This window comes from Cryptomeria japonica, chromosome 10, assembly GCF_030272615.1.
Source record: "Cryptomeria japonica chromosome 10, Sugi_1.0, whole genome shotgun sequence".
Taxonomy (NCBI): domain Eukaryota; kingdom Viridiplantae; phylum Streptophyta; class Pinopsida; order Cupressales; family Cupressaceae; genus Cryptomeria; species Cryptomeria japonica.
In genome coordinates, this window is record NC_081414.1 from 268,281,475 (window position 1) to 268,300,256 (window position 18,782).

At 36.3% G+C, this 18,782-nt stretch overlaps 1 pseudogene; it reads left to right on the forward strand.

Moving 5' to 3' along the window:
• Positions 1-18,782, forward strand: part of LOC131858895 (cytochrome P450 750A1-like) — a 46,879-nt pseudogene that overhangs the window by 5,227 nt on the left and 22,870 nt on the right.

The window sequence follows — 18,782 nt, forward strand, 5'->3', positions numbered from 1 at the left end:
AAGACAAAATTTGTGGGATCCATTATGCATGCAAGGGTCAAAAGTTGTCATTTCAAAGTGTTGTCTATAATATATTCCCTGTTACCCCACCATCTATTCGCTTTAACCAAAAAATGCAGAATTGATCCAATATTTATATACAAATGTCCAAATAACTATGCACTTTTGGTATGAATAAAGTTGCACAATTGATACTAATTATTAACATTTTTCTAGCTATTGGATATACCAATGCAGAGTGATTATGTCATTAGATGATTTTTTAGTGGATCTTTACTTAATGAACACCAATGAACATTAGCTAGAATATATATACTAATTCAACCTCACCTCCTCCTGATATTTTGAATAATGTAAAAATGATTGATCTCAAACAATAAATATTTTTAATAACCCCATAAGATCAAACATCCTAAGACCCACAAACATTTGATGATATCTCCCTGACCGTGAAAAGATGTACAAACATCCATATTGTGACACTATCAATAAAGAAAATATTAGTGGATTGCAAGTTGCATCCTTTACTTGTACAACAAAATTAAATTGGCACTGGCTATCCTGCTAGTAGATCTCCCCTACTTAACTTCCTATATGCATTCCTATCCTTTGCAATATCTGGAAACTCTTGTTGCATAAATATGGATCCACACTAATAAATGCAGATGTAGAACAAATTCAGTAAATTCAGGACAAAGGAATATAAAGTGTTACAATTGCAACAACTTTGGACATTTTCTAACATATGTAGTAATGTGAACACTGGACAATAAAATCAAATGAACCTAAGAAGAAGAATGATATGGTACTGAGAAAGAAGGAAGAGACTAAGTCTACTATACCTAAGTCCGATACAGGCACTTCTTCCTTTGAGAATTGATCTGGCAGCCTTGTCTTAGGGGGAGCTTTAAAGAAAAATGTATTTGTGATTGTGTAGTTAGATGACATCATTATGAAAAGATAGTTTTTGGTAATATAACCCTAGGTGTATCAAACAAGTTAAATATTTAGTTTTTTTAGAGTAATTTAGGATTATGCATCAAAGAGTTTGAAGAGAAAGAGTTGTTGAAGTGCAAAAGAAGATTTCAGAGCAGAGTTAGTGCAAAAGGTATTTTTCAGATCTTTTCTCTATGGAATATAGGATGTTAGTTGCAAGAGAATCTAGTAGTACAAATATTCAGAAAATGGAAAAGGTGCAATTGGAAGAATATGGTCATAAGAAAATCAAAAAATTGGAAAGTTCTTTGCTTGATGAAGAATCACATAAAATTAAATAATTAGGGCATAAATTTTTGGATATTTGGGGTGAGTTTTTGTGGTTTGTAGATGAGGATTCAATCAATTTCCTTTTGAATCATATTGAGGATTATTTCATGATATTGGACTAACCCTATCAGATTTCAAAGGAATCTATATCAGCTATTTCTAGTCTTTGTGATGTTGGACCTATTCTGATGAAGAGATCAATTAAGAACAAAGAATTTGAAACCCTGACAGGCATTGATAATTGACAAAATCATCTATTGGATATTATAGTTGTTGGGATATGTTGTTGTCATTGATGTCAACATATTCCTGTGTTGCGGAGAATTGGTTGTTTCAGAGAGTTGGTTTTGGTGATCTGTTGAAGATGTAATGAAGCCATTTATTGGGTTTTGAGATACTTATCTCTTATTGATTCAATATGATTTTCATGATTCTATGTAGAGATTTGGTCAAGTTATGAGGTCCGGTATGTGGACTAGATTTTCAATATTCTATGTTGCAGAATTTCGGTATTTGATCCTTATTTCTCTGGAATGATTATATCTTGAGTTGTGGATTTTGGAGAATGTTTTGGACATTCATGTGTGTCCTCTGATTGGATGGTTCATGATTTGGAACTTAACAAGTGTATCTTTTAGTTTGACAGTTAGTGTTTTTGAGGTCCGATGATGGTGTTAATGATGATTCATATGATCTGAGTCATTGCAGTGATTGTGGTGGAATTCATATTGCTTGTTGACATTCTCTGATTGTGTGCTATTCATTTTGGCAGTCCATGTTGATCATGGTACCCGTTAATGAATATCTTATTGGTCCGGTGGTATTCTTTGTGTTATGCGACATATTCGGTGGTGTAGCATGTTGCAGATGATCTTGGCAAATTATTTGATGGTGTAGTGTATTCAAGGATTTGCTTTGGGTCAATGCTATGTTGGAAACAACATTATATTAGTTTATTTATTAATTTATGTATCGTGTGATGTAATTTTGTAATTAGGTCTTATGTGTTGAGCTGACCTTAAGGTTAAGGCTGATAAATTGTATAAATAGGCATTGTAATCATGTTAGGTGTGTAGATTTGCAAGTGTCTGCGAGTGTTTTATGATTTGAGAGATAATTGTATGTGTGAACAAGATAATCTATCATTCAGAAGTGTGGAAGAGAAGAGAAGAGTTGTTGTGCAGACTGTGTGCTTAACCGATACTGTAAGCAGGCATTTGGAGATGGTATTCCTTTAGTTCATGTAATTTGGATTGTTGTTCGATCTTAGTAAGGTAGTGAGCCTTCCTCAAGGTTGTAGCCCTTCTTGTATTTGAGAAATGAGCTCTATGCAGTGTGCCTGAATGCATGTGCATTCCCCAATATAACATTTACACATACTACTGCAGAGTATCATCTTAAATTATGGTTAGGTTCCCGCCATGGGTTTTTCCTTAACTGATTTTTCCACGTCAAAAATCTATGTGTTATGTGTGCTATTGATGTGGTGATTATTTATGTTATTGTTGGTCATAATTAGTTCTATAATTAAGGTTAATCTTGGTTATGTTTGGTGAAAACTGATTCAACCCCCCTCCCTCTTAGTTTTCATGTTGCTTTGCTGCTAACAATTGGTATCAAAGCTAGATCCTCTAGAAGGAGATTGACGGCTTGAGGAGATCTAGGATGATAGATATTGTTTTCAAGAAGGAGAGTATGAGGCTTGATGGAACTAATTACTCTATATGAAAGCACCGAATGGAAGTTCACCTAAACTGTCTTGGAGAAGATTATTGGAAGATCACAAAGAATGCATACACTATTCCTTTGAATGGTCCTATTACTGTTGATGAGATCAAAGTTGTTAAACATAACATAAGAGCTAAGGAAGCATTGTTGAGCACCCTGACTGATGTAGAGATGACTAATGTGATGGGATTGCAAACTAAACATGATATTTTGGTGAAGCTTGAAACTCTATATGAAGGAGATTAACATGTAAAGGTTGCTAAACTTTAGAGCTTGAAAGGAAAATATGAGAAGCTAAAGATGGGAGAAGATGAGAATATTACCTCCTTTATGGCTAAAGTAAATTTTCTTGTGTTGAACATTAGATGTGTTGGTGGAGTCCTTGAAGAAGATGAGATTGTGCCTAAAGTATTGAGATCTTTGTCTCCTACTTACAAACATAAAGTTGTTGATATTGATCAAATCCAAACTATGATAACTGTGACAAGAGATATGTTGATTGGTAAACTTGTTGCTTTTGAATTGAGTAAACTTGGTGAATCACATGGAAAAAATGAGACTACAATTAAAGCTACTGTATCCGGAAAGTAGAAGTATGATCTGGGAGAAAGTTCAACTAGGGTATCTAGATATGAAAGAGAAATGAGAGAGATCGAAGAAAAAGAAAGAGAGCTAGAAGATATTGAAGAACTTATTGCAAGAAGATTGCCTAAGGGAGCCGGTAAGTATGAAGGGAAGTTACCTTTGAAATTATTTTCTTGTAATAAGATCGGTCATTTTTCCTCTATATGTCCTAATAGAGGAGAAAAATTGTCTAAGTATGATAAGCCTTACAAGCCAAGCCATAAGTATAGATATAAGAAGAAATGCTACTATGTTGCTAATGAAGGTGTAATAGATGAGGAGTCCAAGAAAGGGAAATCAGAAGATGAGTTTGTGTTCATTGTTATCAAGGAAGATGATTTAGTATCTACTAATTCTACAAGTTGTATCATTGAAGAAAAATATTTGGATACTAAGATTGATGAAAATGATGAATAGATGATTGATAGTGGTTGTTCACATCATATGATAGGTGATAAAGGTAAATTTGTGAATATGGAGAAGTATGATGGTGGTTTGGTGAGATTTGGAGACAACAAAGCTTGTCTAATCCATGGTAGAGGGGTAAGTGCACAAAGATGGTGTGCAGAAAAGTGGACACACACCTAAAAAACTTGAAAAAATAGGCACCGCGATCGCGGTACTAAAAATTTAAATCACCCCGTACGTGCTAAGATTCTTTGTCCCCAAGCCTAAAGGGACAAAAGCATGTATGGGGTTCCTTTACCCAAAAAACCACGTACATGCTACTTTAGGATTTAGCACCCAATATGTGGTTTTATGTCCTAAAACAATGCATACGCGGTACCTGTCAATAATTTTTTTTTTGGCCGACTTTGTTTTACTTTTCACGTGGTCACGAGTTGATAGTTGGGGTTTTTTCTCACTAAATCGTGCATGGTCTTGCCCTTTTCTCACCCAAACGCCATGGATCAAGGTTGTTTTTGCTTGATTTTTGTTTTTCTTTCGCATTTCTTCAAAAAAAATTACGTTTTGAATTTAAATTCATTTATTTTGATTAGGTTTTTTTGTTTCTTGTTACACAAACCAGATTATGAAAATCCACAACAACAAAAACAAGATGCACCTCCTCAAAACCCTAAACAAAACCCACAGAATACACCTCCAACTCCTCCTTTTGATCGTACACCTGATACACATGAGCAATTGCTTAATCAGTTAGGGAAAAAACAACTAAAATAAATAGACTCATTAATAAATTGAAAAAATCTGAGCTTGAGCATCATAAATCCCTCGCCACTAGCCTAGAAACATTAGCTAGTGGTGCCACTGCAATTTCCACTCAAATTACAAACTAAGGAAACTACAGGGATAGGTGTCGTCAATTTTGTGCTAGTGGGTTATCATATGAGGGAGTGAAAAACAAAAACATTAGTAACCAATAAATATGTGCCCTTTTTGTTGATCGTAGAATTGGTTAGTCGTTACCTCTTAATGCAAAGAGGTTTCCCATACATTGGTGTACCAATGTGCAGATGAAGATTCTTTTTTGGCAGAGGTGGTGGATGGTCTTTGACGAAACACCTTGTAATAATTTTGAGGTGCCATTTTATTTTTTGAGGATATTATACTATGAGTTTGTCCTCAATGTGTTGCCTAATTATTTTGACATGAGAGAGTTCCATTGTAGAGGTGGCGGCTCTACCCAAGATAGCCCTAGAGCCCATAGACGAGTAGCCCAGGAGAGTCGTCGCCCCCTAGGACCCAAACCCAAGGTGCATTTGTTTGTCCCAGTAGACCTAAAAGAGTTGATGGAGCTACAGACTCTTCAGGCGGCCACAACATTGACTGATACGATCATATAGCATGGGACATAGCTAGCACACCCTCTTGTACCAGATGATGAGCCATTAGTTGTTGCAGGTGGTGCTAGTGATCCCATTCAGCATGTGTGTGCCACTTGCTCGGGGATAAGCATAGGGACGAATGACAAGGCCACTGCAGATGGATCCACATCCCATTCATGCATGATTTACAGAAGTAGATGTCAAACCTGTATGACTGAGGATGTGGCACTTACAGATGAGTTGATCAACATGTTGTTTGGCAGTCATCCGCAGACACAAGTGTGTTGATTTGAATTCATAGCATTTTATTTATCAGTCACTTAAAATTTGTAATTGTAAATTAATTTTAATTTATAGATTATTTTAAATTGATACAAAAAATATGCATTTCAGGATGCAGCAACAGTATCTGATATTCCTCCTACAATTACTACAGCGACAACTTCGACGTCTGAGGTATAATTTTTGTAACATGTTAAAATAGAATAGTTCACTTTGAATTCAAAAAAAATACAAGATATACTAACTCTCTTTAATGCTTGGCAATTTTTTGTTTGTAGAAAGACAGGGGACCAAATGTCCCAGATTGACGATGTCACACTCTCGGCCATCGAATTTGGCCTACAAGGCTATAGGGTATCATATTTTGTACACCTTATTTTATGTATTCTTTTGATGGAATATGCAAGTCATTTCATTATCTGTACTAATATCTCACGTTAATTTTATTTTTTTAGGGTACCCCCCCCCATGTCTAGGCCTTGTCCTCAACAAAAGAAATACTCAAGGATGCCAAACTATGGGAAGAAGGTAATTGAACACATTTTTAGTTGTACAATTTTTTGAAAAAGGTTGAATTTGTCTTAGTTGTGATTTGTAGATTGATTAGTGTTTTTTATCATTTTTATTTGTACAATGCCCATTGAGCTATGTAGATATGTTGAATGCACCTGATACGCTCGAGGATCGAGAGAGGGCGAAGGTATGTATCTCTACTTTATTTTCTTGATTTGATGATTATACTCACGTGTAAATGTGAACTTGTGATAAATTATAATATTATCATTTTTTTTATTTAGGAAATATCCATAGCTACTTCATCAATGATGAGCCCTCATCTGTGTATTGGAGAAGCGTCTCAAGCTCCAGTACACTTTTGTTTGATATATTACATTAATTGTTTTTAACCTATAGTACTTATCATTATATTAATTGTATTTAATCTTTGATGATTTTCATACAGGGAATAGCAATAACTACTCCATCAATGGTGAGCCCTCCTCGGTCTATTGGAGAAGCATCTCAAGGTTCGTTACACTTTTTTTCACTATATTATAGATTTTTAGTGTTTTTGATGTATATATGTTAGTACGTTATATTAATTGTACATATAATCTACAATAGCCCCCTTCGCGGTTCGGCCATAGCTTGGAGCCTTTGAAGTTTGTGTATGAGAAAACTCCTAAGACTAACAAGGAGAAGAGAGTGAAGACATTAGATCCAAGATCAGACAATGAGGTAATCTACATTTCAATTTCAAAGAAATTACAGTTAAATGCATAGTTATGTTGATAATTGTGAACTATTTTCTACAAAAGGATTCTAACTTGGCTTTTGAATTGTGGTTTTGTAGCCATCTACAGAGTCACATACTGCATCGAAGAGGCTCGATTTTGATGATCCACCACAAGTATAGGATCATATAGTGGTAGTTGTGGTCATTGAATGACCAATACATGTAGATATATTCTACATTTTTATTGTATATCGATTTGGACATGGTATATGCCACATTTTTGTAATACTTGTATTGACTTGGCATACATGCCTTTTTTGATATATATAAATGTTGATATTTGATCCAATAAATGTGTATTTAGTTCATTATTGTGTATTTGTTGTATTTAGTGGCTACCCTTTTATAAAGTTAAATGATTATTCACCTATGTAATAAACAATATGAATATAAACAATAAAATTCTATGATATAAAACATTGCAATCGTGGAATATTATTTGATAAACTTTCTAAAAAGTTGAATTAACCCTACAAAACTCCTTGTATTGAGTTCATTATTGTGTATTCGTTGTATTTGGTGGCTAACCTTTTATAAATTTATATGAATATTTCCCTATGTAATCAACAATATGAATATAAACAACAAAAATCTATGATATAAAACATTGCATTTGTGGAATATTATTTGATAAAATTTCTAATATGTTGAATTAACCCTACAAAACTCTTTGTTTCAATGAAAATGAAATTCAATGGTAATGGTCAGATTTGATCTAGGGTAATGATCAGTGGATGCTTTTGATTCCTTTCATTTATATTTGTCAATGTGTGTGGTGCGAGAGCACCCTCATGCTCAAAATGGTCAAATTTTGGTCCACGTCTTGTTTTACCATTGTTTTGTCTAAATAGGGTAATTTGGGACCATTAATGATCATTTGAAGCCATTTGTGAAAGTTTGAGGTCATTTGGATAAAAGATGTAAAAGTTGCTCAATTGTTGTCAAAGTTGCTTAGTTGTTGTCAAAGTTGTCAAAATTGTCAAAGTTTGGGCTCATTTGGATAAAAGATGTAAAAGTTGCTCAATCGTTGTCAAAGTTTCTCACTTGTCAAATTTTCTCAGTTGTTGTCAAAGTTGTCAAAGTTGTCAAAGTTACAAGATAGGCTAGAATTTATTTCATTCGTCATGTGCACAAAAAAATGTCACGAGTACATCTAGATGGGCAGGTTTATGCTAGGCATGCTCCTATTGTTCCTTCCAAAGCGTTGGAATGTCGAGAGCCATAGCCTATCAATGTGATGTCTCAAGTGCCCTAAGTCCAAAAAAATTGTCAAACTTTGACAGACTATTTCTCGCAATCTAGGATGCATGTGAACAATTTGTTTGAACCTATGGTCACGTGAGGCTCCTCTACAATTACCTATCTCAGTTTCTGATGACTCGGAACCATTTTCAAATGGTAGCATTTTTTCACCTACTGCAAAAATTGTCAGTGGCATGCAATGCAAAGTTGCAAGATAGGCTAGATTTGATCTCGTTCATCGTGAGCACAAACCAACATCATAAGAACATTTGGGTGGTCAGGTTTACACTAGTAATTATCCTATCATTCCTCCCAAAGCATCAAAACATCGAGAGCCATACCCGATCGACACGATCTCTCAAGTGCCTTGAGTCCAAAAAATTGTCAAACTTTGATGAACTTTTTCTCCCAATCCAAGATGCATATGATCAATTTGTTTGAACCTATAGGGTCATGTGAGGCTCCTCTACAATGATCTATCCCATTTTTTGACGAATTAGAGCCATTTTCAAATGGTAGCATTTTTCACTTGCTACAAAAACTATCAATGACATGCAATGCAAAGTTGCAAGATAGGCTAGAATTGATTATGTTTGTCGTGTGTACAAACCAAAATCATGAGTGTGTCCAAGTGGTAAGGTTTATGATAGGTATTCTCCTCTTGTGCCTCCCAAAGCGTCGAAACATCGAGATCCATACCCTACCGACACGATGTAGAAGTTGCTTGACAACTTTTTTGACAATAATGATAATTTTTGCTCAAATTGTATCTAGACTCAATCTATGACTCCCATGACCCAATAATGAATCAAATAATTTTACATGATTATACAAGAATCAAGAATGCTCACGATTGACCTTATTAAGAATGGTCATGATTGACCTTATCACATCACATAAACTAAAAACATAGTCACAAAACATAGTCACAAAAAATAGTCACAAAACATTGTCACATATTATTCAAAAATTTCCCTCTAAATATGGACAAATTAGCTCTTGGCTATTTAAATATTCAAAAAAATGTGTTACAAATCATCTAATGGGATTTTATACCAAATTTGGCATTTAAATATGTGTGATTCATCTCATCGCCATTTTAATATACAAAATTTGGCATCTAAATATGTACAAATCAGCTCATGGCCATTTAAATATACAAAATTATGCCCCTAAACATGTACAAATCAGCTCATGGTCATTTAAATATACAAAATTTTGCCCCTTAACATGTACAAATCATCTCATGGGAATTTATATATACAAAAAATGAATATAGAACAATTCACCAATGATATATACAAAATTCTCAAAATCATTCTACTCTGAACTATAGAGTCAATCAAGTGAGCCTTCAGGATTGACTCTAACCCGTATTGTGTCAAGTATTGCCTCGTGGACAGATTCATGAACTTTCCATAAAATATTGTTATGAGGTCTACCACGATACTTCATCAAATGAATATTTGTTGCAACAACAAGGTTAGAGAAATGAAGAATATGTATATGTGTTTCAAAGTCCTCGAACAACCAAACATCAAATTTCTTGATAGGGTATCTCCTAAGCCATGTTCCTGTCACAACAACAGATCCTATTGGGTACTCAATACCCTCTCCATCAATGATTATGGTTGTCTTTTTTAGGCTCAACACAGCGACACAAAAAGTAATCCATTCCTTCTTCATTCTTCTATTCTGCAACAACTGTATACACATGACCTGCATTTTATAAAATGATAATTAATACAAAAAATAAAGTGTGATGTACAACAAAATGAACCAAAAAGAATACTTACAAAAAAATTAGCTCAAAAAACCACCTGAATCCACTAGGTCGGATACATGGTCAAAATCCACTGATGTCTCCATCCAACTCAATTGTAGTGCTCTGGGAATTTGATATGTATTAATGGGAACCAACGGTCTACAAGACCATTTGTCAACCAACTCTTGTGATTCACAATCTTCCCATAAAAAATGCATGCATGAAGAGAAAAAACATACCATCTGTCTCATATAAATTACTAGTGAACTTGCATTTGAACTCATAAATGAGTTCATGTCACTCAATCCTACAACTGTACAACAATCTAGATATTTTTCAACGTTAGATTCAATGATCAACTAGAAATATCTACGAACCATTGACATACCTAGATTACTTGGACCTATTGTAGAGTTAAACCATCGCACAATTGTTTGTACATCTATCAACTCAGCACCACCTTCATACTTCAAAGCTTCTCTAGCCAGGGCTCTTTTTACACATGCTCCTGCACTATCGTTATCTCCCTTACCATGTCCAGCCTCAGTTAAATTCCAAAAAATGTTGTACACTGCTTTTCATATGCATCCTTGTCAACTAGTAAAACATCCTTGCATTCTTGAATTTTGTGGTGCAATTACCTGACCATATTAAGTGTCGGTTGTATTGTATGCTTCTTTCCTTTAAATTATCATAGAAAACTTTAAAGCATCCTTGTACAAACTCTGAGGAATGAGTATGATCATCACTTGTGTATAAGTGATACTCTCTTACAATCTTTCTATCCTCCTCTATGTTATCATCTGCATGCATGAATGTTATGTGTACAAAAATAGAAACTTGTGTAGAATTATAATACATAGATTGCACTTCATTTTGAGGTTGCAGTGTATAATTTTCAGAAAAATCAATGACAGAGACAATGGTGCCAAGAGAAAATGTGTCCTTACATAACTTGAATTGTTCATCTAACCATCCTATCACCCTTCCTATTGAGGTTCATGTTAAATCCATGAAAGTTGACTTTATTATCATACCTTCTTCTGAGCAATTCCGTGTGAAGTTGGGCTATCCTTGGCTATCTTCCATGAAGGCTATTGCTTCCCCAATCCACAAGTGCCTTAAATTTCCTCACAATGAGAAACCATAATCGTGAACCATAGTTTATTTTGTCCATCTAATAGAAGCCTCGGTGTTCCTATTTCTCTTTTGGCCTAAACAATTTCAATCTCTTCCATCAAGGAGCGATTCTCTTTTTCAATCTTATCAAAAATGGAAGAACGATATGATTTTATCCTTAAGTCAACCTAGATCACAAACACTTGACATTCCTATTATTCTTCAAGATGAGGTTCTTCCCCTCTCGGATAGAACTAATCTCCCTCATAAGGAAGATTGTCCACCTACCCCTATGGATGTGACTTTACCTTCTCTTAAGGAGAACAACAATATTCCTCCTAAGTTTAGACCTATACCTCCTCCTCATGATGGACTTGGTTTGCTTCCTACACCTAATATTCCTCCTTTCTATGATGCAATTCCACCTCCTTCCTCTTATTGAGAGAAGAGGCTTGCTTCCCCTCTTGTTCAACCAAAAAGAACTCAACCTAAACCTTCCACTATCAAGGAGGGAAATGTTCCTACTTTTTCAAGTGTTCCTCCTCCTTCTCAGCCTTCCACTAAGACTCGACGAAATTGTTGTGTGAGAGAACATCGACGAAGACGTCCTGTTTGAGTTCATGAAGTTATCCCTCAAAATAATCAATCTCCTCATACTCTGACAGTTGACATGATTCCCTTTTTCCCTAAGAAATATGTTCAACCAACATCTCCAAATCATAAGTTGCATAAAATATGTGATGGTTTAACCCCTATTCGTGTTCTTGCTTCTCTTGCTTTAAAATTTGTTGTAGAAATGGGTGAAAATGTTATTCATAATGGTAATACAACTCCTAAAGCTTATGATAGTGAGTATGAGTATGTTGATATGGACAAACATTTATCAGATGAGTTTTCACAAACCCTAATCCTAGCTCCTCGAATTGAACAAAGTGACTTACAACATGAGCATAGTCTGTGTTTGGATCTTGTGATAGCTCCATCTATTGTACTCAATGTTGCTCCTTTGGCATGTTTCTCACCTTCCCTAAATAGTGATCAGCAAGATCAGGAGGCATATGTCATGCTATATTAGCAATATTAGCATTGTAGATCTTTCTCCCTCTCCTTTCTTCCTCTTTTGTGACCATTCTTCTATATGTGTCTATGTTCTTATATTGTTCCCTTAATGTCTACTTGGGGATGATGCAAAGCATTGAGATCTTCTCTTGGTCTCTTTCATGTTGACTCAAAAGACATTCTCTCTTCCATTTCTTCTAAGGCAGTGCCCTTCTTTCGGGAATGAAGATTATTATATGCATATACATACATGATATACATGAGTTATCATACAACATACTGACCCCAAGGAAAGTGACACTACCTCATTTTTTATGTTCATTATCCTTGGGTTTATTCCTCGATTGGGGGCTAAATCCTTACGATAACATGCTCTGTCTCTTCTCTCTCTCTTGGGTGTATCCTACCTTAAAGCAATCACTCTCGATAAGGCACATGCGATCTCTTTAACATGGGGGCATACACTCCACTCATACTTTCCTTCTTGTGATACTTATAATTACTTAGTGAACTTTTTTTCGCTTTGTAATCTTTTGTATTGTTGCTTTCATGACTCATAGTGAAGGGAAATTTTCTACTTATAGAAATGGTTCTCCCCTTCTCGATCTTCCCTTTTACTTTGTTAATCACAGTCATAAGATCCTAAGTCCACTGGGGGCTTGGTGCATCTTTCCTTCTTGATGTGGTAAAAGTATTTCAATCTTGTTTCCTTGTACTTTATCGATAGTATTGACGTATGCTTATACTCCCGCTAAATTGGGGGCTAAATGTAGTGTTATAAAATTATGGCCCTAGCAATTTCCAATTGCATTAGGGTCCTCACGCATGCGAACTCGAACCCTCTAACATAATCGGAGACCAAAGATTGCTCAACTTGCCAAAACAGCTTCTTCCTTGGCCTTTGCATCACCCCGGCTGTATTCTACCCTGGCGAAAGGGGTAGGACAAGGGAATGGTGCCCCTGTCCCTGCCCTATTTTGGGGTAGGACCCTTCCTAGGGCATGCCTTATGGGTTGTGCCTTGGGCAGAAAAATCCCCCGACGTCGGTCTGTGACGAAATTCAAATCCACCAACATGTATTTAAGAGGGCATTCTCTCTCTCATTTGCAGAAGTTGGAGAGATTCAAGTTGCACAAGCATTCAAGCATTCAAGAATTCAAGTATTCTTTTCCAACATTGAGCATTCTCAAGTCTCCCTTCAAGGCTAGGTGTTGCATTCAAGTCAAGGATTCAATCATTGAAGAGGAGATTGATTTCAACATTCAATTCCACACAATAATTTCTATCAACATTGCAACTACAACCTCCCTTGAGGTGATTTACAATTTAGTCTTTCATTTACATCTACTTGCAAGTACTTTCTTTCATTACTTGGTTAATTCCAAATTGGGGTTTGACCTAAAGGTAAACCCCCAATCCCAACCCATTTTCCTCTCTTTTATGTGTGTAGGTTGTAGGTGCGTAGCTGTACTTTTGGATTCAGACTTCATTTGTAGAGGCGGAAAAACCCTTTTCGTTTCATGGATTTTTCAGAGGATCGTGTACATTCCCGCCATAGTCCAGGTAACTTTTCCTCAAATTCATAGGGAGACTTCATCTTGACATGTTATTGCCAAATCCAGGTGCACAACTTCATCCCACATTCCAATCTCAAGTTATAATCAGTTCTTTGTCACTTTTGCACTACATGATTCATTCAATTTCCTTTCTAAATCAAACAAGGAAGAGGGGATCAACTTAGCATTCCCAATTCAATCTACCATCTTTGTGTGGAGGGATTGAATCTAGTGAATTATCCTCCCCCTTTCCTAATGTAATAATGAAAAGTGCTTGAATGGTAATCAATAGTGAAACTCTCATCTCTGTTTGAGGGAAAGGGTAGTTTCCTTCTTGATCTATCATTCACCATTTTCCCACCATTACAACATCGTACAACAACACGTGGTGGGTATATGATTAATATTAATATAAAAAGGTTTTGCCATTTCAAATAATCTTTGACAAATTCTTATTTGAGGAAACTTTTCAAGAAATCTTTCATAAAATTTTGTTTGATTCATATCCAAATAGTGTTTGGCATGTGGCTCTCGATTTGTAGACCCAATTCCCCTTCTAACAACATCTCTTTGGTTGGGTGAAACTCTTGTTTTGTCATGTCAAACATTTTCAATTAATGATCTTAGTGCATCAACAACAACCTTGTCTTTGCATGGTAGTCTACCCAAGAATGCCCAAAGAGAATTATTGCTAGGTTCCTCTATTTTTTCTCACCTTTGTAATGCTTTACTTAATGTTGTTCTACTAACGTTTAATGACTTGTTTTTCTTATCAAACAATCTTTTTTAATTTTATTGCTCATTATGGTTGATATAATGACACGTCGAGTAGCATTAGAATCTTTAGTATGTGATTTTGAACCAATAGCTTGATATGCATCAAATAGATTTCTCACAATAGTTCTTCCACTGTTACTTTTAGATGATTTTAGGCTTAGAATTTTCATTGTCTCTCTAAAATTTAAAGTTTTAATCATTTGAACAATTAATTTACATCTTGCGGTTTGATTTAAGTTTTCAAAATAGTTATTCCATATTCTTTTAACCATTCTCCTACAAGTTCGTTCATTCATTTTATCAGGCATTGGCTTCAATATATTTTCATCAATGTCAATTAGATACTTTGGTTTCCTACGAATGATTCTAGGAGGTGTTAACATCGGTGCATTGCATGCATTGGGTACATTCAATTCATCAAATAGAGCAGGTGTATGTACATCATTTAATTGGTTATTCAATGTGGTCTCTTCTTCAATTGCATTAGGTTCATATGGTAAATCAAATGTTTCTTCTTCAATTGCATTAGGTGCATTATGTTCGTTTGGTAAATCGAATTGAGATGTTGAGGATGACATACCTTATTGTCCCATTGTTCTTATGTCACATAATTTCTTCATATGCTATCTTTATCTTCCCTTTCCAGCCTCTCGTTGTTCCATTGTTACTACTTGCTCTTTCCCATGGTTGATATCAGTTGTCCTAAATAGAATCATATTACATATATATGTAAACAAAAGTTCATAAACAATCAAATAACTATAAATTTGAGAATTATCATTGTTTTTTGAATCAAAACTATTAAACAATCACAATAAAATTGATAAAACTAATATTACAACAATTCAATCATTTGAAATCATGCAAAAACAAAAAAAATTCACTTACTTCTATGTATAAAATAGTCATAGAAGCATAGACATAGTTGCAGTGGGGCCTTCAACGACCTCAAAAACTTCTTTTGAGGTCGTTGAGGCGGTTGGGAAACTAAAAGTATATGTCCCAGTACCGCGTACGCGGTCTTTTTAGTAACCCCGTATGTGTTGTTAGGTCCAAAAATGTTTGCAGACCAACATTAATATTTTTGGTACCTTGTACGTGATTTAAATCTATAAAGACCCCATACACACTGTTAGCCTTAAAAATGTTGTATACCAGCGAACTAATAGTCCCAGCACCCCGTACGTTATTTTTGTAGTAAAGAAAGTGTGAAGGAAAGGGGGGAGGGGGAAGGAGTGGGAGGGAGAGGTGGAAAGGGACAAAGAGAGAGAGAGAGAGAGAGAGAAGGAGGGAGAGAGAGAGGGTGGAAAAGGGAGGGAGAGCGAGGGAGGGGGGGAGAGAAGGAGAGATAGGGAGAGGGAGGGAGAGAGAATGGAAAAGGGAGAGAGGGTAGAAAGGGGAGGGAGGGAGAGGAGGAGAGAGAAGGTGGAAAAGGGAGAGAGAGAGAGAGAGAGAGAGAGAGAGAGAGAGAGAGAGATGATGATGATGATGTAAAAGGGGGAGAGAGAGGGAGAGAGGTATAGGGGGAAGGAGGGAGAGAGAGAGAGAGAGGGAGAGAGGGAGGGAGATAGGGAGATAGAGAGAGGGATAGAGAGAGGGAGAGGGAGGGAGAGAGAGAGAGAGAGAGAGAGAGAGAGAGAGAGAGAGAGAGAGAGAGAGAGAGAGAGAGAGATGATGGAAAAGGGGGAGAGCGAGAGAGGATGGAAAGGGGAGAGGGAGAGCAAGTGAGAGGGGCAGAGAGGGAGAGAGCGAGAGGGGAGAGAGGGAGAAGGAGAGAGAGAGAGAAGAGAGAGAGAGAGATTAACATTTAATTATCATTAATAAAATATCTATACACACATTTTTTAAAGAACTTATTTATTTGACATGACTGCAAAATTTGAGAATCTTTATTTGACGTGACTACAAAAATGTGAGAATATTTATTTGAGACTGTTAGGTAGACCGTCAGCTTGGAAACAACTTTGTTGTGTGGCTCTTAGTATTCTGAGAATTGTAGGGGAACAAATTGGAAAGAAAAAATGTGCATTACCAAAGATTACCAAAAGCCCAACAACAAGAGAAGTGTGGTTGAGGGATGATGCACAATGGGTTTTGTACACTGATTCAAATGCTAAGAATATCAAGGAAAGCATAGCCTCTGCTACTCAAACTGGGGACCTTTGGATTATTAGGTCTATTGGTCATCCAAATGGTGACAATAGACCTAATTTAAATACAACAATATAAAGTAAGGGAGATAAAGGAGGTAGGGGGAGGGAAAGAGTGGAGGGGGAGAGGGGAAGAGGGAGAGAGAGAAAGAGAGGGAGAGGGGGAGAGAGGGAGAGGGAGGGAGAGAGAGAATCAAATATGGAGAGAGAGGGTGGAAAAGGGAGGGAAGGAGAGAGAGAGAGAGAGAGAGAGAGAGAGAGAGAGAGCAATATAAAGTAAGGGAGATAAAGGGGTTAGGAAGAGAGAAAGAGTGGGGAGGGAGAGAAGAAGAGAGAGAGGGACGAGGTATGGAGGAAGGGGGAGAGGGGGACCATGTTGGTTTGTTATTCTTTTAAGCAGTATTGGTATTGCTTTTTATATTGTAATAATGGTTCATCTTGCCATGTTAGGATACCGTATGACCCCTTAGGATGACATATGCTTCTAAAGGGTCATGTGGTGCTATGTGGGGTCATACAGTGTCCTATGACCCCTTAAGGCACCATATGACCCCTTAGGTGTCGTTATGGGTCATGCAATGTGTCCTACCACCCTTTAAGACACCATATGACCCCTTAAGACACCATATGGTGTCGTTATGGGTTGTATGGTGTTATAAGGGGTCATATGGTGTCCTATGACCCCTTAGGACATCGTATGACCCCTTAGGTGTCAAATTTTGTAAGCAATATTGGCACTACTTTTTATATTGTAATAATGGTTCATCTTGCCACCTCGAGACATCGTATGACCCCTTAGGATATCATATTACATGCAGGTACATTGCGGGTTACCTCCCCCCCTCCCCCAAAAAAAAAATCGCCTTTTTAAAAGACAAAACACACAAAAAAAAAACACCCCTCTTTTTACTATGAAATTTTTATTTTTTTATTTTTTTCACAGAGTACTACAGTTACTCGCAAGTACACTGCGGGGCCGTAGTGCCTACGGGTTATCCCCCACCCAAAAAAAAAAAAAAATATTTTGCCTTTTTAATAAACGAAACACACAAAAAAAACGCCCCCCTTTTTAATATGAAAATTTTCGCTTTTTTATTTTTTATTTTTTATTTTTATTTTTATTTTCTTTCTGATACCATGTCAGATTTTGCCAATATCTAGAGGCAATGGAAAGCACAAATAAGAGAGAACAAAATAGATGATAAGAATAAACTGTACTCTATCAAGATGCAAAATGTGATCAACTAGATCATCAATCATTGATTGATTGTCCATAAAAAGTAGATGAGCCTTCTTATATAGGCAAGGCTATATGGATATGTGAGCACACAAACATGACATGTGACTTAATAAGAAACAAGGGTAGGTGGGAAATAGGTGTGGGTAGCTAGGAGAATTTTTTCAACTCAGGGTAATAGAGGCCGATTTTGATGAATTGACAGTTGATCTTTGGGATTTTGGACCTTCTGATCGCAATGGCGATGACGGATTTGGCCATAAATGCTCCAAAATTGCAGATTGTTGCGAGACAAGTCACTACCCTCCACCTTCAAACGGCTCTATATTTGGCCTTGGATGTCAGATTTGACCCAACAAGCTCTAATAATAACCTGCAATAGAAAGCTCCAAAATGCCAAACCCCAAATTTCTCTCAATTGGCAAACCAATGACACTCTAATGGCTCTAATACCATGTGATATTTTGCCAAGATCTAGATGCAATGGAAAGAACAAATAAGAGAGAACAAAATAGATGATAGGAATAAATTGTATTCTATCAAGATGTAAAATGTGATCAACAGGATCATCAATCATTGTTACATACAATGAATATGAGCCTGATTATATAGGCAAGGCTATATGGATATGTGAGCACACAAACATGACATGTGACTCAAGAAGAAACAAGGGTAGGTAGGAAATAGGTGTGGTAGGTAGGAGAAACAATAAAATATTCCACATGAGGTGGTTCACCCACTGAAGGTAGAATTATCACCCCACAATAAGTGGATATGATAGAGTAGTAACAAGATCAACACCATAAAAGGTAGAAATTCTCCTACACACACCATCCCAATGTGGCACAAACACCCAAGTGTCTCATACCCAAACTACTATGAAATGCATTTCCTAA